Here is an 8,407-nt window from a genome sequence, read left to right as displayed (position 1 = left end):
CCAAACACCTTGTGCATGCAGTGTTAATGGAGGCCAGAAAAGGGCGTTGGGTCCTCTGGAACTGGAGTTCTTAGCCTCTAGGTGGGCACTGGGAACTGTACTCTGGTCATCTGGAAAAGCACTGAATTAGAAAAAAATTAAAAAATATATAAAAAAAAATAAAAATAAAAAAATTTTTAAAAAGTAACACTACTTTAAAAAAATAGTATGTGGCAAATTTGACTCTAATATTATAATTAAATGTAATATTTTTGAAATATTTAGTGCATTTATAGGGTCGTATATGTACCACGTGGTTTTTAGCAATACAAAGTGGTATGTCACATAATTAAGTAGACTATCTCACACACCACACACACACACACACACACACACACACACACACACACACACTTGATTCTCAAGAGGCTTACTCGCATGTCTTGGAATTGGATACTGTCCTTTTCTATAAATTTCTTTCTAACCACTTACACGCAGTGTCTTCTCCTAAAACCATTACAGTAGCATACCCAGGGATCCAGAGTCACCTGAAAGGAGGTCCCTAAGGAGACAGGAGAGTCGTCAAGCTGTTGGTGGCTTTGTTAGGCTGTTTCTACTGACCCCTTTGGAGGTTTCTCCAGCATGTCTCTGAAGCAATGCGAGCACATTTGACATGACGACTACTTATGTGCTTAGCTTTACTTTTACTCTTCTGGTTGTGTTTCTTTCATCTCTCTATTCTTTTGTTTCTGGCAGGAGAGCAATGATGTGTTTAATGAGCACCACAAATATCAAGTAGAGGGAATTCTATAGAGACTTTGCTTATCCCTGGACCAAATAGAATAAGACAGGGCTTACTAAGGAGAGCATCAAGTGAAGGGTTGATCTTCCAGATGTTGGAAGTCATTCTCTTGCCTTGGACAAAAGCCAGAATTACCGGGACCCCACGGAAAACTGGCTCTGCCACCCAGATGTTATTATATTTAGCCTGTCTAGTAACAATATGAGTTTTGCATTCTCCAAACTGTGAGTTATCTACTTAAGTTCGGGGAAATTAAGTCAGCTTTGCCATGGATATTAAGTAAGAAACTTGGAGAGTCATATTAAACGTTTCTGCCTCTGGAGAATTATGTCACCTGTAAGAAGACTCAACAGTTAGATCCCCTTCCCAGCAACATTTACAATATAGTTTAAAGCCATTAGAACCCTTACAACAACGTGTCTGCACTCCATAAGAGGAAGGAAGTGTACAATGTTGTCCCAAGTGTGAAGCTGTCACATCTGCCTCCTTTCCCTCTCGATACTATTTTAATCACTTGTAATGAGCATCTTCTTTTTCACACTTTTAAGCATATTGTGGTGTCAAATAAATTTTATCAGAAGCCATGGTAAAGGGTGAAAATTACTTTTATTTTCTTATTTGCAATATTAACCTGTAACAGCAGAAGAAATCAAGCCACTAGTGCAAATAATACCCCAAAGGAGAGTTTACCAAGTTTAGAATAAACCTATTGATACTATGTTAAATATGGGTATTCTTTTGTTTTCCATGTCAATAATACATTTTCAATGTTAACTTCTATTATTTTTAATTATTTGTGTATGTCTGTCTGGGTGCGGGTATGTGCACATGAGTGCAGGTGCCCTTAAAAGCCACAGACATTGAATTAAGTTTTAGATTCTCCTGAAACTGGAACTACAGGTGTGAGTCACCAAATGTGGATCCTGGGGAAGGAGATAAATCTGTGTCCTCTGCAAAATCAGCAAATGCTCTGAAACATTAAATCATCTCTTCAGCCTACATATAGTGTTAAAAAAAAACTATCCTACCAGCACTATAATTAGTAGAAATTATCTTTATATATAAGAAAATTAACCATTAGACTAGGGAGATGGCATAGTGGGCAAATTGCTTATCACGTAAGCAGGGGAGAGGGTTTGAATTCTTAGCACTCACATGAATCCCAATTGGAGATGATGAACTTTCTGTAATCCCTGCAGGGGAGAAGTAGAGATGGGTGGGCGGTGCGTCTCAGAAACAGGTTGACAAGATTAGCTGAATCAGCAATCTCTGGGTTCAAATAAGAGACTATTCCCCAATATTTGAGATAGATCACAAATCCATCTCAAGGATTGCACCAAGGTACAACTTTCCTAGGATGCTTGAGCTCCTGGGTTCCATTCCTGACATGGCTTAAACCAGATATTATGGTGTACAGCTGTGATTCCAGTACTCCAGAGAAAAGAAAGGGAAGAACGGAGGTTCAATGTCATCCTTGGATGTTCTATACTAGCTTGTGCAACATGAGACTTTGTCTTTGAGAAAGAAAATAAATAAGCCAGCCATGGTGACATATGCCTTTAACTCAAGCACTTCAGAGGCAGAGGCAGGAGAGTTTTTCTAGAACTGATTTGATATTGTTTCAGTATCTATCTGCTTTTTTTTTTTAACCTATTCTTTTACCTTTGCTTGCTATATACTTTATTAACTCACCCACTCAAAATTCAAAGTGTGATTTATTGTTGATCATTCCTTGGAACACACTGAACAGAACCTGGGAAGCTCAGAAGCTTCTGGGCTCCAAACAATAGTCTCTTATTCTCAGGCTTCCTAATAGACATTCAACAAAACAAGAAATCTTGGATTGGACTTGTAGCTAGTTGTAGAACAAGCATCAGAGTAGTAATTTACTGGCTGTGTACTCATGTGCTTCTATGACACTGTAAACAAGAACATGTGATTCTTTTTGCTCAGACAGACACTACATCTACATGTCATGCCTTTCCCAGGGATGCTCAGGGAATCAAGGGAAGTTATAAATTGAGCTGTCTTCCCCACGGAACAGTTTGTCTTTATATGCATATCTGTTTGCAGGAATGTTGTAAAAATGTTGCTTCCTTATGCCATATTTACTTTTGAAGGGATCTGGGAAAAGCTTGCTTCTATTCATACCACACTGAAAATTACACTTTGTTGTTTCACACAGGACCTCACTCTAGCCTGGAACTCTCGGTCTCCTAAGTGCTGAGATTCCAGCGGTGTTCCCCTGTGCTTAGCTGCTATACTGTCTGCAGAGACCTAGGACTTTTTTTTTTTTCAATCTAATATGTTATCAATTATCTCACATGATTATTCATTTTTATTATCTACTAGCAAACCTGGGGAAACTTGGTGGTATTTAAACATGATGGTGAACATTTTAACTTTTATTCCCAATTCAATCTCGTATTTGCTGCTTTCTTAGTAAAAGTCATGTCTTATGTGTATCTTATTAGTGGCTTAAAATCCATTATGGCCAATGATAGTAACGCAAAATAAAAGGCTAAGAAGGAAGAAAAATACCAGAAAATTACAAAAAGGAAATCTCCAGATAAAGTTAATGATCTTAATAAGCATAACAATACAAACCAACATCACAAGTAAAAACAAAAACACCACTGTTCTCTATGCTTTGTTCTTACCTATGGTTGTGCATGTACATGTGTGTGAATGTGTGTGTATATGTGTATGTGTTTTTGAATCTTTCAGAAATATATACTTTCCCCTGAAGCCTAAAACATGCCTTTCAGATGGCTGTATGATATGCACACAAGGCCCAAGCTTGAATATACCTTGAAAAAATTATATAAACAAAAATCTGAAAAGTGATTTTTTAATAAATTTCCAGCAATTTTTAACACAAGTTTCTTAATCTCTATGCACACTGACTTCTTCTCCCAGTGACTCATAGGTGGACTTTGTGCTCTTTGTTTCTTCTGTCTAGCTGACTCCACCTTATTCATCGGTAAACATCAGTTTGAGAGAACAGCGCATGTTCGATGCACTCAATTCACACTTGATTAAATGAATGACAACATTGTATGTTGTGAACAGTTGAATAAAAGTGAAAACATTAGGCTTTCATGAGACTGTTTTTATTGTCATCTAATTTTAAAAGGATATTTAGCAAGGTGCTCCTGCTGCAAGCCTGTAAGCCTAGCAATTGGGAGGTGGAGGCAAATGATCTCTGAGTTCAAGGCCAGCTTGGTCTACAGAGCAAGTTCCAAGATAGCCAGTCCTAAGCAAAGAAACCTTGTCTCAAAAGCAAATCAGGGCTTGATAGTGCAGGCCTTTAATTTTAGCACAAGGGACATAGAGGTAGGTGGATCTCTTTGAGTTCAAGGCCAGCCTAATCTACAAAGTGAGTCCAGGATAGCTAGGGCTCTATTACACAGAGAAACCCTGTCTCAAAAAACAAAACAAAACAAAACAAAAAAAAACAAAAAAGGGGGAATATTTAGCTTAAAATTATTTTCCTAAAAACAATTTTTATGAGAAATCTCCTTACATCTAATGTTTCTTTACTTTATTTCTTTATGAATATTATTTCCGGATAAATTTGTAAGATTCATCATGTGGCTTGTGATAATTTATTTTATGTGCACATTTATAAATATATTTCCATGTGTTTAATTCAAAGCTATTGTGAACTGTTATCTAATGAACCAGCAGTTGTCAAAGAGCATAATTAAAGTTCTTGGCACAAGGTCTTACAGAGGGATGTACAACAGCCTTGGTTAACTGGGTTAGCTTTTCTCAACCCAGTGTTCTTGGCTGTAACAAGAAGTATGGGAATTTCACTGGGAGCTTTATTTGCTCAGTATTATCTATCTCCTGGATGCATCTCCAACTCTGCACTGGGAAGCCCAAGGAGCATGGTTCTACAGGCTTATTTACTTTTTCAAATCTATGCTGCACACATTCTAACATAGTCTTTAACTGCAATCATTCTGAAGTTCGCCTGCTTTCTCCTGAGAATGGCTTGCCATCTCCAGCTCCTCTCAGGATGCCTTGGTTCCTGCTAAACTCCCTCCTAGAACAGCTAACTCCTTTCCCCATGTGCTTCAGGGACATAATCTCCATCTTAGGACACAAATGGAATTTGTTTTTATGAGTTTCATGCTTACACAGTGTGATGTTATGGAGACTCCAAAATATTTGGGACTTCTGAGTCTATATTTCAGAGTACTTGATACAGTATTTGCATAATAGATGACCTAAAATGTTTGTTAAGAAAGTTAATAAATGTCAGGATTAATGCCAGCATAAATGGACTGTTTGGTAGCATAATATGTTGACTAAACCATAGCAAAAACATCCTTTTTAAAACCAAATATTACATTTAATCCTCACAAAAGTCCCATAGGATTCTTCATCTTATTCCTATTATTTCTGTTTTGCAGCTGAGAAAATGGGGCTGAGAAAGGTTAAGCCAGTTAACTAAGGTGTTACCTCTCAAAGCCTTGCCCCGAGAGTTTGAACTCTGAGCTGTCACAATTGCCTGTATATTGTACATTTTACACCTTTAACTTCAAAAACGAAAATATATTCATAAATGTACACCTAATATTTTAGGTAAACACATGCTTCTACATAGTTTACTGATATTTTAGTCTGAAATGCATTGGAGGCTCTGGCGTGTGTGGCAGTCTATGTAGTAATTGACAGGGGCTCTTTACATACAAATATTATTTAATGCTGGTAAAGAAAGACCAACAACCACTGATTGGTTTTGAAAAATCCAACCAGAATGAAACGCTCAGAAAGCTTATAACACCTCCTGACTGTATCATAAGGTAGTTTTCAGGGAGCTGGTATTTACTAGTCTAGGAATAAAATTCTAGGAGAGATTATGGCAGCTTATAGCTAATACATATATTCTAGAAACCGGGCCTCATTGAGCATGGATACAAATTAACTGTATTATGTGGCAAATACCTGATTTCTTTTTCCCTTAAAAATATGATCTCAAAGTCCTTGGCCTTTATTCTAACTCATCTTTCAGGGAATCAAACTTACATCCCACTTAATTCTAACATATAGAAGTTCATATACAACCTTTAAAATCAGAGATTCTGTCCATTATTCAAGAATATGAAGGCTAGATTTCTTTTTACCTTAGCTTTCATTTACATTAATCTCAACCTCAAAACAAGACTAAAGATATAAAAACATGAAGCACAGTTTGAGTTTGCAGTGCCTCAATCCTACTGCGATTCTGTAGGAGTCATTCCGGTGGATCCTGCTTCCGCTGTGTGGGATGGGCCCAGTCACCTGCGTTGTGACAGGCCACATGGGTCCTCCTGAGGCAGGCCAGATGCCTGTGGACTGCTTTGGAGCCATCAAACTCAACTCCTCATGTTATCACTGAGAACAGGAAGAAGTTATATGATGTATGCAATTTCACACAGTGAGAAAAATTTCTAAGACAGGCTAGAGCTTGTAGTTCCTAATTTAGGCGTACTTTCACTGTATCAAGTTGGAATTTCAGGGAAAAATCTCTTTGTCTTTTTTTCTGTCTGTCTGTCTGTCTGTTTTATAGATTTCAAGCTAAGCTTGTTGTTATGCCAATCTGTTATTTTTCTATTAGAAGTAAAGGGTATACTTTCGTTTCATGGAGCTTTGAACATCCAGCTTTCTTTACCCATCAACTCTTAACATGAGGTTTTTTTTGTGAGACACTAGAAGCAATACAGGTGTGTGCGTGCATGCGTGTGTGTGTGTGTGTGTGTGTGTGTGTGTCTAGCATAATTGACAGTCTAGCACTCTTTCTGTATTGCAGACCCAGCCTTTATGGTGGTAGAGGTAGATATAATTTCATGCGGATGGAATGGGTGATTCCAAAGTCTCATTTTTCATAGCTATCAAGAAAAACTGAAGCCATCTCCATACGGAGGTTCCTTGATGCTCATCATCCTCATTCCTGCGACAAACAGAATTCTGCCCAAAAATGGGCAGCTTAGATGCAGGCAGAGTCGATGGCCGAACTCTGCCAAGACATGGTAAACAATTCCTCAATAGTTCCTGCCTTGTGAATAAGTCTGGCAGAGATATTGGGCTCCAACATTATAGAGAGTGTTGGATGACTGTTCAGGCAGTAAACTGTCTCAGTTATTTTCTTCATTTTGGAAGCTGCTAACCGGCACTGCTGGTTCACTCAGGAATTTAAGTTTTATTCCTTCTCAAGTCTCTGAAGGGTATTGAAGACCAGATAGTTTAGTTGGTTAGGGGATAAGATATTTTTAGATCAAAATAAAGGAGTTAAGTTAATAGAGATGAGATATGATAGATGTTGAATTTTATTCAGAAGCTTAGACCCAATAAGACAGGAAAGATGTTTACTTCAAGTTTGACAAATACAAATAGCCAAACCACTATGAAGGTAACATTTATAGAACTCCCGATTGTCACATGGTTCTTCCCCTTGAATGTAGTTTGTTTTATGCATGTGTAATAAAAATAAATGTATATGGAAAAAAAAGAAAAACTGATTTGTAAATGCAGGAGGCAGCAGGAATTTGTGGGGAGGACGGGTAAAAATATAAAAGATGACTCAATTTTTATCCACAGTCCCAATATGTATTGCTCCCAACCTTTAGGGCAGAAACTGTGTAAGACCCTGATTAACTTCCTGCCCCCAAAAGAAGAAAAGAGTTTTGAATTCTGTTCTTATTTAAAAATCATTGGTTACTGATATTATGCAATTAATTGCCACTTCCTTCCACTACAAATTATTTCTAGTTTTCTTTTGTTTTTAACATCATTTCTATACTTTCATATTTTCTTTTTTGTTACAATAAACATGAGTTTACATTTTAAGAAATTATTGTTTATTGGGTTTTTTGTTTTGTTTTTGTTTGTTTGTTCATTCTATTTTGTTTTTGAGACAGGGGTGGGGGTCACTATTCATTCCTGACTAGTCTGGAATTATCTATGTAAGCCAGACTGGCTTCAACATCTCAGAAATCTGCCTCCTGAGTGCTGGCACTCAGTGTGCACCACCACAACCAGCTAGGAGTATTTTTAAGGATGAAGCTGTAATGAAGCATAATGACTTAGGGTGGCAAATATGCAAAGCATGAGAGAAGGAGGGAGGGAGGGAGGGAGGGAGGGAGAGAGGGAGGGAGGGAGAGAGGGAGGAAGGGAGAGAGAGAGGGAGGGAGAGAGAGAGAGGGAGGGAGAGAGAGAGGGAGGGGGAGAGAGAGAGAAGGAGGGGGAGAGAGAGAGAGGGAGGGAGGGAGAGAGAGAGAGGGAGGGAGGGAGGGAGAGAGAGAGGAGAGGGAGAAGAGAGAGGGAGGGAAAAGAGAGAGGGAGAGGGAGGAGAGAGGAGAGAGAGAGGAGAAGAGAGAGAGAGAGGGAGGGAGGGAGGGAGGGAAGGAGGGTGGAAGGGAGGGAGGGGGGGGAGGAGGACCTAGCCATTTTGCCTATGGCTTAGCCGACACTGAGAATGCACATTATCCAACAACTTTCTATTACCCACTGTGCTTATGCCTGGACTTTACTTCTCTGGTCCTCAGTCTGCCTTCAGCCACATTCTGGTGCTGCTGGAGTTTTCCCAGAAAAATTAAACTAATTTTAATATGAATCAAAGCCTACAACTTCACTGGG

This window comes from Acomys russatus, chromosome 23, assembly GCF_903995435.1.
Source record: "Acomys russatus chromosome 23, mAcoRus1.1, whole genome shotgun sequence".
NCBI classification, from domain to species: Eukaryota; Metazoa; Chordata; class Mammalia; order Rodentia; family Muridae; genus Acomys; species Acomys russatus.
Note: the sequence above shows the minus strand (reverse complement) of the source record.